Source organism: Microplitis mediator, chromosome 5 (assembly GCF_029852145.1).
Source record: "Microplitis mediator isolate UGA2020A chromosome 5, iyMicMedi2.1, whole genome shotgun sequence".
NCBI lineage: Eukaryota > Metazoa > Arthropoda > Insecta > Hymenoptera > Braconidae > Microplitis > Microplitis mediator.
The window spans coordinates 19,826,070-19,841,606 of record NC_079973.1 but is presented as its reverse complement, the minus strand read 5'-3'; the positions used below and the strand labels follow the sequence as shown (position 1 = coordinate 19,841,606).

At 28.8% G+C, this 15,537-nt stretch overlaps 1 protein-coding gene across 3 annotated transcripts in view; it reads left to right on the top strand.

The window, feature by feature from the left end:
* LOC130667701 (rho GTPase-activating protein gacZ) overlaps positions 1-15,537 on the top strand; it is an 88,717-nt gene that overhangs the window by 34,122 nt on the left and 39,058 nt on the right. The gene's annotated exons all lie outside the window — the stretch shown is intronic.

Genomic DNA, 15,537 nt, shown 5'->3' with positions numbered 1-15,537 from the left:
TGAAATATACTTTCTCATTAAACTTATCTTTCTTTTTTAATCGTCGAACACTACTTCAAAATAATCTTTGATTTATATATTTTTTTATCAACAAAAAATATCAATACCGATTTAGTGAATAAATTTGCTTTAGTAATTATCTACATAGCTAGAAAATTTGGGTTTAATTAAAGGGCATTAATGCCCCCCACTTTTTAAAAATTTTCAATGACTGGAAACTGTCATACGCGTATCAAAATTTGATCAATTAATTGGAAACAAATTAAAGCATTAATTGAAAAAAGGACATTTTCACCGGGATATAGATTTAAAAAACAAATAATTACAATTGGTGTCAATTAAGAGTTGAAAGAAATTTCTTAAATAAATTTTAGTAAAATCGTCGTCAATTTTATAATTTAAATTTTTTAATTTTTCCACACGGAAAAAGTATACATCTGTATATATTCGGGCAAATTTGAATATATGCCGCATATATGAGACATATATTCAATTTTGCCCGTATATATCCCGGATATATACTTTTTTCGTACGGGATGTAGGCCAAAATTTATTCAACAAATTTCGTTTAACTCCTAATTGATGTCAACTGCAAGTAATGTTTTTTAAATCTATATCTCGGCGAAATCGTCTTTTTTTCGATTAATGCTGTAATTTTTTTTTTTGTTAATTGATAAAAATTTGGATACACTTATGACAGTTGAAAGTCATTGAAAATTTTTTAAGTGGCCCCCCACTGTCTTAGAATGCCCTTAAACACAAATCGTGTGTTACAAACGGTCTACCCAAATTTTAGTGTTGATTCAACACATTGCGTTTGTGTTGATCTTTAACACAAATTTTATGTTAAATAATTGAACACATAAAATGTGTTATTTTTATTGACTCAAGTATACTGATCTACCCTTAGTACAACTTATGTCAATTTAGCAAACAATTAGTCCGATTTTCTGTAATTTTTCTAAAAAACGGAGCTATGAATTATCCTCCTGTAAAATAAGAATAAAAAAATCATTGAATCTGATCATACACAGTTAGAAATTTTGTGTTAAATTCAACACAAATCGTCTGTTGCAAACGGTGTACACAAATTTTTGTGTTAATTCAACACATTGCGCTTGTGTTGATCGTTAACACAAATTTTATGTTAAATAAAATTGAACACATAAAATCTGTTCTTTTGACAGAAAATTTGTGTACATTTAACAGAACATTTGTGTAAATTTAACACATTTTTCGCGTCAAAATCAACTAATAAACATAAGCAGATAACCTAACCAACTCAAGTATACTGATCTACCCTTAGTAAAACTTATGTCAATTTAGCGAACAATTGAACCGGGTCAAAAAGATATTAAAGTTATCTAAATTTAATTGTAAAATGTATATATTTAATTGTAAATCAATTGTAATCCAAATTTCCCTGCAGACAATACTGCTACAATGCTTTGTCAAACAACACAAATTTTGTGTTAATATTCGAATAACACAAGCAATGTCTTACATTCCAGATTTTCTAATCATTTAACATAAAAAATCAGTTAAAGTAAAATAACACAAACGGGTTGTGTTGAATTAACAGATTTCTGTGTTAAAAATCAACACCAAATAATTTTTTAACACAAATACACAAAATTTCTAACTGTGTAGATTAGTATTAAATTGAAAAAAGTTTGCTGTATAAATTGTTAAATTTTAGCTTATGGTGGCGGTGTAATCTCTTAGCAAAGCTATTAAAGCAGTACAGGTGTTTCTTGTGTCACAGATTTGTCGACACGGCAAATGAGTCTAGTCTACTTAGAGTTTGTAAGAATTAATTAACACAACTATAACTAGACCGTCGACTCCACTGTAACAATTCTCAACTCGACTTACTATCCAGAACAAGTTTTAAAACCTCCTACGCAATTAACAAAAAAAAAAGAAAAAAAATAACACATTTTATCGGAATAATTTAATAGTAAACTTATACGCCAACTTACTATTTTCATTAGCGTAATTGATCACAAGCCGACTGCTGGCTACCGGGTACCGGGTACCGGCTGTTATTGCCGACTTTGCTCTTACATTATTTATACAGTGAGTTTAAAAAAATTTTATTATACCAAATTAACCTGAGTATGCGGGTCATGACAAATAAATCGTTAGTAAAAAAAAATGTATGTGTGTAACACATGTGTCTGGCGCAAAACTGCCGGCGATTATCCGCTAGAATTTTGGGGTCAGATTCCGGACATTGTTAAATCGTGTATATAAGACGAATGTATTTGAGTTAAATACTCGTGTGCTCTTTTGTAAGCTCCAATTGGATAATTAATCTGTGCTGTATATAGTAACTTCACAATATTATGTATATATGTATATATTCATGCTGGGTATACGGGACATGGTATACAATATATTGGATAGGATAGTTTTATTTATTATTATTGGACAGTTGATCCTATTGATCATGACATTGATCCAACGATCTGTTGTGTAAGAATTTATTTTAATGTATTATATCTTCGAGGTCTAACTATTTTATTTTTGACACAAATAGTACGTTCACTGTTTATTTTTTTTTTTTTTTATTGCCCAATAAGTTTGTTTAGATTTTTTAAAACCTTTCTAATAAATACAAAATATCTGAAAATTTATTAATTTAAACATTTTACTTTAAAAGTAACAAAAAAAATATATGTATGTATTTTTTTTTATTTTCATATGTGTGGGGGAAATTTGGTCGCATTAGAATACCCTAGAAAAAAATTTGGTATTTTTTTTTTTGTGGTTTTAATTACTGTAGATATTTATATTCTTTTTCATACGAAAAATCTTTTTCGGAGCAAATGATTTTTTAAAATTTTTTATTAGTCCCAAATTCATAACAATTTTAAAATAATTCACATTCTTAATTAAAATCCAATTATTAATTAATTTTTTTACCTAATTTTTGATGAGTGTGAATGTAGCAGACATCAGTCAAATTTAAAATTATAAATAAATGGAGTAAATATTTATAAAAATAATATTTATAAAAAATGCACTTAGTTTCAAAATTTTTTAAATGCGCATTTTTAAAAATTTAATCTTATCAATTATTTACTCTATTTATTTATAATTTTAAATTTGTTTGATGTCTGCTATATTCACACTCATAATTTTTGAGGTATTCCGTTGTGCCCCAGCCTCACTTAATAATTAATTGATTTTACATAGAAAAAAAGGATTTCTTGGTGCAAGAAATATTTTGTACTATAAATTCAAGACAAAAATTTTCTCAGGGCTGGAAAAAATTTCTTGGCGCAAGAATTTTGTTTCTAAAGATCGAAACGTTTCCCGCGCAACAGAAAAAATTTGGAAAGTAAAAAATCCACTGTTTGCATGACTAAATTTCTGAAATGTTTCGCATATAGATACTGGTATGTCAGCTGAAAATCTAAGGCCACCTCCAACCTCCGGGGTTACCCCTTAAGCAGTCAAATTACATAAATTTTTTCCATTTTCGTTACACGAAAAACGTTGCGATCTTCAGGTACATCAAAAATTTTTTCTCGCTGCAAGAAAATTTGTTCTCGCCCCAAGAAAATTTTTGTTTTCTATTTCTAATGTGAAAAATTTCTTGGGGCCACTAAAAATTTTTTGCGCCAAAAGATCCTTTTTTTCTGTGTTAGGGTCAAAATATTGAAAAGAAAGAAGTTATAAAGAATTTATAAGAATTGTAATTAAATTTACGTCATAACACATTGGTATAAATATATTGATATGAATTCTGAAAATATTTGAAAAGCTAGCGGAACCGGATCAGCTTCTGGTCAAGGGGAGGTTGATATGAAACAAATGCGTTTCCTGCGGAAACGGATGTAACCTGGCTACGCTTGGACAAGTTCTCGTGCTCCCTTTTGGCTTTACATCTTATTTGTACTGATGTACTCCCCCTCCACCCCCTACTTCTTCACATCATTACTACCGCGTGCTACTGTTCGCATTGCTCGCATTACATAAATACATGAACCAAGTCTTGCTCGTCGACGAGTAACTGAACGCATGATGTTTCTTTTGACGTCATATACTTATCCACATCTGTATATACATACATTAATGTATATATTTATAAACACATTTGTACAATATCCGTGAATAAAAGTACACAATTGTTAAATTTAGAGCCAGATAAACCGGATGACAGGCGAGGCCGGGCCGCTTTAATTTTATTTAACCAAGTAATAAACAATTTTTTATTTCAATGTCATACATATTTACTCCATCATAGTTAAATAAATTTTTTCTAATTTAAAATTTAAAACCTTCAGTTCAATATAAAGAAAAAAAACTTTAATTTTTTTTTAATGTCGATTTTCGAATACTGTGGAATTATAATAATGCAGGTTAAACATTCTGTTATGATAATGATAATGTCAAGTATTAAAGTGTTATATGTATACATATATACATATATATGTAGAAAGTTAACTAGGATGTCAACAAAGAATTATCGTCCATGCTTACGACTTAATACTGTTGTCTCGTTGCATATATTTCTTATTACCTTGATCGCTTCGTCGCTTATATATACATACACACATATATATGTATACAAATATAAATATAAATATATATATACTTCAGTATACGCGGTTATACATATAGTGTTGTGTTGGGTCTTAACTCTCGCACGTGCCACGTGAATAAAACTAAACGAGAGGTCTTGTCACCAACAGGAAATACGTGTGGAGACGTATGCATAAACTGTAATGACTCTAGCGAGTATCCTCATATAAAATACAAGTTGATTAGCTGAATTGTACAGAGAAAAACAAGATTTCTTGGCGCAAGATAAATTTCGCATTCTGAAATGATAAGAAAAATTTTCCTAAGACTAGAAAAAATTTCTTGGCGCCCCGGGTCAAAAAAAAAAATTGATTTTGAAGTGATTTAAAAAAATTGAAAATAAAGCAAGTCTACCAAGACAAAGTCAAGTTTAAATTATTTTTTTAATAAACTAGACATAACATGCTCGCTTCGCTCGCCTTCATTCTTTCAAAAATCCCACCACTATCTCATTCGACCAATCGACAACCGAATAAAATAGTCAGAAGTGACGTAAAACGATACGATATCCGGTCATCAACTTTTTAGAAGAGGATGAAAAAGATATTTTATGATTTGAAAACACATTTGGTTTTGACTAAGTTGTCTTACTTAGTACCGATTTACGCCAACTAAATCAAATTAAAGTCACGTTGTCTTGGATTCAATTTAGTTGACTTGAATTTAAGTTAAATCCAAGCCAACATGACTTAAATTTGACTTAGTTGGCGTAAATTTTTAAGTTAAAACAGTCATTTTGAAGCTAAAAAAAGTGAGTGTAGCCAAAACCAAGTTAGCAAAGTTAAATGCAAATCAAAAAAAATTATAGCAGTCAAAATCAAGTTGATTAAGTCAAAAACAAGTCCTCCAAGTCCAAAAATTCAAAATTAAGTTATTTTTTTGACCCGGGTTCACTTCTATGTGCTAGCGTTCTTCCAAAAGACTTGTCGATACCCTCGAGGCCTCAAAACATCCAACAGACGCCTTAATTTTGGATACATTGTCGTACATACATAAAATTTGGGTCTAGAGGACCCCTAGAGAAGGTACTATAGCTCACAGACACACATACATGACCATAGGATAGCGAACCCGTCGGTTTGTTGAAGACAACCATCGAAATTTTAACCCCGGAATAAGTTTATCTGCCGTATAAAAAACTCTAGTTTCTCTCTCATGAAGAAATCGGCCATAAGAAATTCTATAGAAAATCTAGACTCAAAGCTCAGTGCTGAGAAAAATAATTTTTCTCCTTCCATAAGGAAGTTAAAAAAAAGTAAGTGTAGCCAAAGTCAAGTTAATTAAGTCAAAAGCAAGTCAAAGAGTCAAAATCAAGTTAGTTTTTAGACCCAAGGCAATAAATCGTTTCTCACCCCAATAAATTTTTTCTTGGCTCAACAAAATACTGTCTCGTTCCAAGAAAATTTTTGGTTTCAATTCATAATGCAGAAAATTTCTGAGGGCAAGTAAAAATTTTCTAGGTCGAGTAGAATTATTTTGCGCCAAGAGATACTTTTTTCTGTGTAGCTTAAGGCTCTAAGACAACTATCATTTATCGATAGATTTATTTATTTATTAGCTTAATAATACACCGTAATTATTTATATTATTTATTGGGTATATAGTTTAGTACGTTATAAATCGCGTGTAGATGAAATTTCACATCTTCGTGTTATGTGGATAAATAGAAGAAATAAGAATAAACCCATGGGGATAGTTTACCGTAAGACCGTTTCATATTATTATGGAATTAACACATTTCATGCAACTTGAATCTTGTAATTATTGTGCTCATCGTTTATATCGATTATAACTGGACTTTACATTACACATATATATTTTTATTTTATTAAAATAATCTTCCGACTAGACTTTTACAAAATTCATTAATATTTAATTGCTGAATTAACAGTTAGATGTGTTACTAATTTTTAAAATAAAAAATTACATTTTTTTTTCTTTTCATTTTTCTAATTGCATAAAAATACGCAATAGAACTTTTAATTGCGCAATTAAAAATTATTATTTTATAAATAATAAGAGATTGAAGATTAAGTCATGTACAATAAATGCTTAGAAGTATAAGTTCAGTTGATAGATTTGGTGTGACGCGTCTGGGAAACAGAGAATGCATTGAAAAATAGTTTAGTCTTTAGTCTATAGAACAGGACAAGTAGAAAAGAAAAGAGGCTCTGTGACAGGATTTAAAACGTGATTTCTTTAACATATTCTTTAGATATGCCACTCATGATGACTGCAACACGTTTTCTTATTCCGTCCTTAAATGTAAATAAATATATACATATATATGCATCTTTTAGCTTACATAAGACATGTAAGAGATGCAAATATTACCGTAGTAGATGAAGTTTCCAAGTCTCAAAGTCTTAAAGCTAAATCTCAACACAACGTCTCGAAGTCATGCCGTATCTCGGGTCTCATATCACGCAATACGTGGATTCAATTCTATTAGTTTGCCTTTACTTAACTTGGCTCTGAATATCTCTCGTATCTTAAAGTTAAGAGTTAAGTCCGGGCTTCCTAATCCGGTTAAAAGATGATACCAGAGTAGAGTAGAGTAGAGTAAAGAGACTAGACCGTGCCGGCAGCTCTGAGGCTGCTCTTCTACTGACTCGATTCAATCATTCGTAAGCGGAGTCATTATGAGGGCGTTCAACTTATCGCACTCGTTGCTGTACTCTCTTTTATCATTATTGTTTTTTCTTATTCTTATATTTTTTATTAGTGGTTTTATTATTGTTATTATTGTCTTTTGCCCTCTTCAAGCTCGGATCATCACAATAATATATTTTATTTACTGCCTTGTATTCGCGAGATGAATGAAAATAATATCGTACAGCTGCTTCGCTTGATAGCACAACAAATTAACTAATTTATCATATTATCTCTTACTATTATCATTATTATTTATATTATTATTATTATCTATATTACTAAGAGGATAAGGGAATTTTTTTCCAACCATATCTGTATGATAGGATTAGTTAATGCTATTAAATCTGTTATCGTTAAAAAGATCTTGACTTGAATTTGTGCCTTTTCACGATTTCAATTCCAGTTTATTGCCAAGTATCGAGATAAATAATTTTATCTATATCATTTGAATTGCATTTTAATTACGCGGGAAAGAAGACGATCGTATATATTTTCTTTAAATAAATTAATATTTTAATTATTCTGTCACTGCATGTATAAGGTAGAAGTACAATTTGTGGCCACTGTGCCATTTTTTTGACATTTAATACTTTATTTTAATTAACGAAAAAGTATTTAAAAAAAAAGGAATTGTAATCGTGTAAAAAGTATCTTCGAACTTATATAAAAATTAATTATGTCATTGCGTATTATACAAACTATTCTATTTAAAATTTCTAAGTGGCCAAAACTAGCCCTAAAGTGGCCAAAAACGGTACTTCTGTCCTACAGCTATTATTTCAAAAAATTTAGTCCATTCCATGTCTCCTATGATAAGATAAATGAAAATTTTTGCGTGAGTATAAAATCAGCGAAAAAAAACCGTTCATAAAGAACCCTCAGCGTTTTCGCGCTTGAGGTGTGCAATAAATTCAATTTGGTATCGGTGAAAAATTATATAGGGTAGAAGTACCATTTGTGGCCACTGCTTCATTTTTGGACATTTAATACTTTATTTTAAATAATGAAACCGTATTAAAAAAAATTTGATTGCAATAGTGTGATAAAAATATCTTCAAACACATTTAACAAAATTAATTATGTTGTTGCGTATTTTACAAATTATTTTATTCAAAATTTGTGTACCTGAAGATCGGAACGTTTTTCGTGAAACGAAAATAAAAAACAAAACGAAAAGTAAAAAATCTACTGGATCTAAATTTTTGAAATGTCTCACATACGCGCTAGTATGTCAGCTGAAAATTGCAGGCCACTCCTAACTACCCCTTCAGCAGTCAATTTACATATAAATTTTTCATTTCCGTTGCGTGAAAAACGTTCCGTACTTCAGGTACATCAAAATTTCTCAGTGGCCAAAACTGGCCCTAAAGTGGCCAAAAACGGTACTTCTACCCTATCACAAAACTAATAAAAAAAATTGGACCGTGTGTTGATTTTTTTTCAATAATCCCACGATTATACAATCATTAAAATCAACAAGTTGGCGAATTAATGACAAAACTTGTCTTATTAAACTTTGATAATAACAAAAATAAACAAAATTTTCAAGAGTAAATCGATTAGGATTTTAATAAAAATTAAATTTAAATCATATTTAATAAATTTGGTAGTAATACTCGGACAGTGACGCAGTGATTGTAGGTTGCTCGTTATTATTATTATTTATTATTATTGTTATTATTATTATTATTATTAGTGTTATTTCATACTTCATTGCAATATTTTTTGTTATCAAAGAAAATTAATACGTGGGTCTGATAATAAATGTGAATCATTAACGTTTTATTTATTATGTTATTTCACGTTTCATTATATATTTTTTTTGTTTTATCAAAGTATTATTTTACGTCTCGTAAAAAAAATTCTTTAGACTATGTTTTTTTTTTTTAAATCGATAAAAGAATTTAAAATAAATTTTATCATTCATTTAAAATAGAAAACACATTGAAGTATATTTTTTAAACAAACTATCTTTTTGACATACATCTTATTCCATTGTCATAGTGTTCGCTGTACCATATCTAATTATCTGACAAAAAAAAAAGATTAAAAAAACCAAATTAACACCAGTATTAAGGATGTCCCGATAATGTGATAAATTTTAATATTTATTATTACCGATTTGAAAAAATATAAAGATTGTAATGGGTATAAGATTAAATTAAAAGATAATTATTAAATTAGATTTAAAAGATTATTTGATCCAAAGATATATCTATATATTTATATGCAGTATCTAAGAATCTTTCAACATCAATTATCCACTAACACAGAAAGTAATACGAGAAAGTCTTTTACTATTAATTAATATTTCAATTTTTTTTAATATTATATATTATCATCATTATTATTATTAAATCTCGATCTCGGTCAGTGTTGTGTGTTATCTTTATTGATCTGTGCACATTAAATGTATTGTACTCAATCATAGAAAAAAAAATTTTTTTCTTTTTCTATAATTTTCCAGTTCGCGGTATTGAGAGAGAATAAAGAAAGTTTCTTATTCTTATATATATATATATATATATATATATATATATATATATATATATATATATATATATATATATATATATATTTATTTATTTATTTATTTATTTGTATATATATATATATAGGTGTCCATATAAAGTAGTGTAAAATTGATGGGTTGATGCGAATGAAATGATTGTTCAGTTCTACAGTGCATTACTGGAGTAATAGAGCAATATACAAAGAGCAGCATCAACAGTAGCATTACATTTTATTCTTTGGCATTAGTATGTGATAGGTGAATTGATAGCAGACTATTATGCCTAAATAACCAGCAGTTAGTTTTGCACACCAGTACTCTCTGATCACGGATGAAAGAATGTATTATTTTGATACGCTCTACAAATCATCGTAGAAAATACACACCACACCATACGCCACATGCTCCTTAATGTTTTTCATTCTCATATACTTGTGATTTAAATGTTTTATTTATTTTTACACATTCACTGCTTACAGCCTTGCTCAATGCGTACGGTTAAAGTTCCTAGAACAAATTTACATCTTTAGTTTCTTTTAATGTACTTAGTAATTAACAATATCAATTAATTTTAACTCAATACCAACAATTATTCAACTTATGTAATCGTAATTAATTAAACTACTTTTGAAGCCATAACTTTTTTTGTCGAGTTTAATTAACGATTAAGATATGGTTTTTTTTTATTTATTAATTATAAGACTTGATTCAAGTAATTTGTTGATCAATTGATCTATTTGTCTTTTGCTGATAAAATTTTTAGAACAAATTGAAGTTTAGTTTTTATTATTGGGGCATTAACAATAGTGATACTCTCTAAACATGAATAAGTGAAATAAGTGGATATTCACTAATTCTAAGTACCAACCGAACCACTTTTTGAAATTAGTGATTTGGTTTGCACTTGGAAGTAGTGAATATTCACTTATTTTCACTAATTCATGTTTAGAGAGTAGATTTCGTAGAAGGTTCTAAGGTAAAATGAGACACAATTTTTTTCAGTTTTATCAGGTATTTTTGGCTAAGTTTTTTTCGGAAACAAAATCTCTAAATACAAATTACAGGCTGCACATTGATGCACTACTATCTAGTCGAGTGAAGTGCGCTTTAACCTTTTGATACTATTCGTTTGTTTAAGAGGATATACCATCTATTCTCTTCCTCACACACATGTGAACAGACGAAACGGTCTTTGTTGCACTTACATTAGCAAATGGAAATTTCTAATGAATCGTTCTCAGATATAAACTGAAATTTCCGAATGAAAAGCATTTCATTCGATAAATAATAATTTTATGCATCGAATGAAATATTTTATTTAATGATTTGGGTCTTTATCTATGAAAACGGTTCATTTGAAAATCACCTATTTCATTCTCTTAAGAGAAAAACTCGGCCAAAGTTCCTGTTTACTGTACACGGATAAATTATTCTTGGAAATTTTGAAAATTTCCTATGGCCATAGTAATATTTGCATGTGTTTATTTGGATTTCCGACAGGTGGCCAACATGGTCTGGCATCGCTATGACCTCATAGTATTTCAAATAAGAACAATTTCTCCGTGTAATAGTGCAACAAAAATAATACCTTTCGCTCACTTGGGTGAAAGAGAGAAGTAAGAACGTCTGTTAATAAAAAAAACAATTATTCGTGACTCGAAAATGCTGTTTTATTTGCTCCGGATCCTCTAATAGTAAAAGTGCAGGAGCATTATTCTGAAATAAAAGATTTTTGTTTCGTATTCAATATGACGATTTCGTCGTCCATATGCTTAAAATATACAACTCGACCAAAATACCCCTTATTCATATATTATTAAATACATGCATGTTTTATAAACAAAAATTTCAAGCGGGCTCAAAATAGTTTCCTAAGGAAAAAAAAGCTTTAAAACTTATATGAGCTGCATGAGAAAAATTACAGCGACCAATAGTAAATGTTGGACCCTTCGACAAAATGTAATTTATTTATAAAAACTGCAAGTAAAAATTAAACAGCACTACGTGATTTTTTAAAACTTTATAAAACTCTCTTTTACTCATGGGAACGTCATGTACTAGTAGCATTAAATATAGAGATGTCAAGAGGATTTACCGTGACATCCTTAAATTTTACGGAACGCCGCGTAAATGATGAAACCTTTAAATTTCGCGGTTTAAAATCAAGAAGTTGTAATTTATTGCATGACAAAAAATTTAAAATTTAAATTGCATAAAATTATTTTCAAAAATCAACTAAAATCATTCTACACTGTAAAAAAATTTGCGGAGAGAACGCTTTAGAATTAAATTAACTCCAAAGGGAGTTATATTTTAATATCAAAACTCTGAATCGGAGTAAATGCGGATTTAAATAAAATCTACATCACTCCGAAATCACTTCGTTGAAAAAATAAACTCTTTATTTACTCCGTATGCGGAGTGATTTTTTTTCAACTCCGGAACTTGGAGTGAATTCGAATTTGAATAAAATCCATAACGACTTCGAATTCACCCCGATTTTTTACACTGTAACTAGACGATAAAGTCACTAAAAAAAATATATAATTTTTGAATATTTCATATGTAGTTTCGTTAATTCCAAATTATCTGGCAATTACCGCAATTGTCACGGTAATTTAAAACTAAATTATGTTCGCGTAGGTGGTCACAATTTATGCAATATATCCTGAGATCTGTAGTCGTTTAACATATTGTTTGGGCATGCGTTAATAATTAATTAATTGAAATATAAAAAATAACCCGATATAAGTGATATTAAAAAATTAATTATAGACACGCGAAATAAAATGAAAGGATGATAAGACCATAAATATAATCCTTTTTTTTTTTTGTTTAATAAGTATCAAGGAGAAGCCACTAATGGGTGGGCGAGTCTTATAGCATGAATGAGTAATGAGCCGGAGATTTAATTGAACGGTTATCAGCCGATGTGCCCAGTCGTTTGCCATTAACCCGACACACAAGTTACGTTGTCTATCTATTGGAAGCTATTTAAGCCTCGTTTGCTATCTTTGTTCAATTAAATGTCCTCTTTACTCTTGCACTTGAGGTTTTAAACTCTTTAATTTCTTTCCTCTTTCGCTCTACTCGTTACGCACTGTAAGTTAGTTTCTATACAAGTTCCTTCTTATAGTAGTTACATTTAACAAGTAAGTTAAGACTCTACTGCCATTACGGTATGTACGGACCTCGGACATCTAATAAATACCTGACTCTTATTGTAATCTAATAAATATAAGAGACTTATAGCTCTATTTATTTTAATAGACTTTACTATCTTTAAATTATTCTCACTCCGTTAATATGCAGATTTAATAAAACAACTGGAGAATCTCATCGCCCGGTATAAACTCCCTAGCAGTAACTTTACTTGTTCATATATATTATGTACATATATTCATAATATGATAGTGAAAGTTGATTTAAATCTTTTATCTTTTATCTGATAAAAGATTCATGATTTTATTTTCACACATTAATTTGACTACTTTATTAAGACTTGCACTTTTTTATTCAATTAAAATTTTAATCATTTAATTTTTAGAATTATTTTGCAATAAATTTAATTTTAATATTTTCTAATCCTTTCTAATTTGAATACTTATGATAAGTAGTATACATTAGGTTGATTAAAATAAAATGACAGTTATTAGACGTTAATTTATCTAATAAAACTAATTTATTTATTTATGTAAATAATTTGTTAAATTAAATATAAATGCTGATAGCTGTGAAATATTCAATTAGAAAATTATGGATGTTCTTAAAAAAGCTATTAGTTGGTTATCAAAATTAAGTTTTTTTTTGTGGATTCAATTGAATTTTAAGACTGAAGGAGATTTGTCGAATAATTTTTAAATTAAAAAATTGTTAAATTACTTAGCAATTAATCTCGAAATTGGATTATTAAGTTTTAATGAATTTTGTTATGGCTACTAGATTCATTAAAATCGATCAGTGCTTTCAAGTGTAAGAAGATAGCAAATTTTAAGGGAATAATTTATTTTTTTAAATAATTGGCTATTTGTTCAATCAATTGTAAAAGCTGATTAAATTTGAATTTTAGTAAATTTCTACACGCTGAAAAAAAATGCTAACTCTTACCATCTTGCAATGGGGAATAATTACTATCTGTATGTGATGATAATCATTGTCATGCTTTTATGTTAACTATTCATTTCTCGTATAGTAGTAATTACTATTGCCGATAGTAATAGTTATTATCTAGATATTAATATTTCTTATATTTGAAAAATTTTTTAATTTTGCCTTCTGAGATAGTAATGATTATCATCCCGGATAAGAATGCTTACCATCTCCGATAGGAGAAGTTAACATAAAAAATGAGAATCATTACAATGTAAAGATAGGAATAGTTACTTTGTCAAGATGGGAAGTATTACCACTTTTTTTCCAGCATTTCGAGTTCCAGAATTCATTAATAAGTTCGGCAAAATTTTGTGAATTACAAAATTTGAATTTATTCTTTTATAAAATCATAGAAATATATATAATATTTAAAATTGATGTGGAAAAAATTTTTTATTAATCTTGGCAGTGAAAAATTCTTAAATAATCACATTACTATCCAGTTATTTTCTATTTTTTTTTTCTTTTTAGTGCTGATAATGATTCTTTTTTTTATCAATCCCAGTCATACAAAGATTAAAAAATTAAAAATGTCATCAATCATAATAAGATTTTTTTTTCTTGATCTTTTTGCATTAGAGACCTGACTTGCCTTTTTTTGTTAAGTTACAATAAAAAAAAAAAATTTCTTCAGCTGGTTTAAATCTCTGCAATATAAAAGTAATATTTATAGTATCATTTTTTAACAACCCAATTAAATGCATTACAAATCTTGCTGCTCCCAAACATTTATCATGGACGAAACGCAATACTTAAAATCTCAGTTTTATTTTCCTTTTAATACATAACCTCCTACATCAAACAATTCAACTATTAAATTACAATCAACTGCTTTGCCCACCGATGTCGGATCTCTCGTGCATTGTTAAGAGTTTTTTTTTCTCAGCACTAACCATCTGTCATCAACCAACACCTGTTCACCATCAGCATCATGAATCTCATGTGCAATCAACTTCCTCCTTTTTTATTATTCAATCTTTTAAATATTCTGCGCTAATAAAGTATCATCTAAATTATAAAATTAATCATCAATAATTAATCGTTCAACATAAAAATTTTAGCATAATTTTTTTATTTAAACTTTCACACAATTTATTTTTCTATTCAACACTTGCTATGCCACTTAATCATTTTTTCTTTAAAAATACTAAAATTATCATCTGTTTACAGTTATTCCAACCAAGACCACCCTTGAGTACACGCGTTTAGTTTCATATTTTTCTTTTTGATTTAAACTTGAATACATAAACTTTGTATATCTTTATACAACTCGTCCAGAAGAACATATCTTATATATGTAGTGCTACAAACTCGTGTAAAAAAAAATTTGTTCTAGAAAGATTCCGAAAAATTTCGACATGTGGAACTTCTGAACTTAAGACGGATTAGAATTTCGGGTGAAACTTTTTTTAATTTTTGTACTTTTGATAGTTAAAAAGAAAAAAGTTTTTGCAGGTCGGCTTGCACCCGGGTCAAAAATAAAACTTGGACATCTTAAATCGTGACTAAGTAAGTCAGTTAAGTCGAAACCAAGGCGGATTTGCGTGAATTCGCTTTGGTTCCGACTTAATTGGCTCACTTAGTCACGATTTAAGACGACCAAGACTAAATAAAGTTTTATTTTT